We start from the raw sequence: 2,500 nt of genomic DNA on the forward strand, positions 1-2,500 counted from the left end.
CCGCTCTCTTCTTGCGTCCTTAGTCCTGGATGGCACTGAACGTCATGAATGCCGAATCCCGAACGCAGATGTATATCGTTTTTACTGCGAAAAATGGGAGAAGGTGTTGCCATTCAATGGCCTGGGCCAATTTAAGTCATCAGGTGTTGCAAATAACGAATACTTTGAGCCCCTAATTTCGGTGGAGGAAGTTCAGACTGCCATACGGGCCATTAAACCAACGTCAGCAGCTGGGCCAGATGGCCTAACAAGGGCTGCAATCTGTGCTGCCGACCCCGAGGGTCGGACACTGACAGCCCTATTTAATGCATGGATGATTACAGGAATTATTCCCAAAGAGTTGAAAAAGAATAGGACGATTCTTATTCCTAAGGTTATGGACGATGAAAAGCTGAAAGAATTGGGGAACTGGAGACCAATAACGATCGGTTCAATGATTCTGAGATTATTTTCCAGAATAATGACTGCACGTCTTGCTCGTGCTTGTCCCTTAAACCCAAGGCAGCGTGGTTTTATAGCGGCATCTGGCTGCTCTGAAAATCTTAAGGTGCTACAGGACCTTATGAGACATGCTAAGAAATTGCACAGGCAGTTGGATGTCATGTTTATCGACATAGCGAAAGCTTTTGACTCGGTTTCGCATGCTCATATTTTATGGGTGTTAAGGCACAAGAAAGTAGATGAACACGTGGTGGGCATCATCCAGAACGCCTACGATCGGTGTACGACCTCGTTCAAAAGCAATGGCGAGTCGACTCGAGAAATTAGCATACGTGTTGGTGTCAAACAGGGTGACCCCATGTCACCCCTGCTCTTCAATCTTGCCATGGACCCTTTGATATGCACCCTAGAGTCACACGGAGTTGGGTACTCCATTGATACCGACCACGTGACAGCTCTTGCGTTTGCTGATGATTTGGTGTTGGTGAGCGAATCTTGGGTTGGTATGGCTGCCAATCTAGCGATCTTGGAATCATTTTGTGGGCTATCGGGATTGGAGGTTCAGGCCAGAAAGTGCCAGGGCTTCATGATAAGCCCAACCAAAGATTCATATACGGTGAACAACTGCGACCCATGGACTATCAAAAATAAAGATGTCCATATGATCCAACCTGATGAATCAACGAAATACCTTGGTCTGAAAATTGGCCCTTGGACTGGCACTATACAGCCTGATCTACATTGTCAGCTAAAGACATGGATCTCGAAAATCGATGAGGCGCCTCTGAAGCCAACTCAGAAGGTTGAACTACTCAATGCCTATGCCCTACCCAGATTGTTATATCCTGCAGACCACTCGGACTGCAAGCAATCAACTCTCCGTGGGTTGGACCAAGAGATTAGAAAGGCGGTAAAAGGATGGCTCCACCTTCCCGCTTCAACTTGTGATGGACTGTTATATGCCAGAGCCCGAGACGGAGGCCTTGCCATCTTGAAACTGGAAAAAACAATCCCTTCGGTTCAAGTTAGAAGGCTGCAACGTATAGCAAACTCGTCCGATGCTATCACCCGTAATATTGTGTCCTCGCAGGGTATGGAGGAAGAATACCGTAATTTGTGGGTACGAGCAGGGGGTGACAGTGATGCAATCCCAACATTCGTTCTCAGGGACTCGGTGTCAAAAGAACCTGTATATCCGAGACCCTGCGATTGGAGGGAGCATGAATTTCAGAGATGGTGCGAAAAGCCGGTTCAAGGAAGGGGCATTGTAAACTTTGCGCATGATAGAATCAGTAATGCTTGGTTGAGGCCATGGTGCGGCTTTAAACAATGCTTCTTTATCGCAGCACTACAACTAAGGGCAAATATTTACCCAACAAGAGAAAGCTTGAACAGAGGCAGAGATGGGGCCTTACGTTCCTGCAGGAAATGCTCTGCCAGACTCGAGTCCCTTTCGCACATTCTCGGTCAATGTCCTGCAGTACAGAAAGCAAGAATTGCGCGACATAACAAGATCAGTAACATTCTGGCAGACGAAGCGGCTAGATTGGGCTGGTCTGTATACAAAGAGCCACGGTTCATATCCGAGACGGGAGAGATGAGAAAGCCTGACCTCGTGTTTGCAAAAGATGAGGAGGCGGTTGTGATCGATGTCACCGTCCGTTTTGAGCTTTCAAAGAATACCTTGTCAGATGCTGCCTCGCACAAAGTTTCGTACTATACCCCTCTTGGTGATCAAGTCAAAGTGCTGACGAAGGCTAGCAAGGTCACATTCTTTGGATTCCCGGTTGGGGCAAGAGGAAAGTGGCCCCTTGAGAATAACGAGGTACTTACCTCCCTGGGCCTGACCAAACCCAGAACGACATCACTGGCCAAGATGATTTCCCGCAGAACGCTGCTTTTCTCTCTTGATATTCTGAGAATGTTCTGTGGAAATTATGCGGTCTATGAACAGTCATAGACAACCTCCGAAACAAATAATAGTTTTGTTTTAAGATGTCATTTGTTTTAGATTGATTTTGTTATTTTCGAAGGTGAAGTCGGTTTTTATTTCATTTTA

Source organism: Petromyzon marinus, unplaced genomic scaffold (genome assembly GCF_048934315.1).
Source record: "Petromyzon marinus isolate PM22_M1 ecotype Great Lakes invasive population unplaced genomic scaffold, UKy_Petmar_22M1.pri1.0 PM_G_Scaffold_8, whole genome shotgun sequence".
In the NCBI taxonomy this organism is placed as follows: Eukaryota; Metazoa; Chordata; class Hyperoartia; order Petromyzontiformes; family Petromyzontidae; genus Petromyzon; species Petromyzon marinus.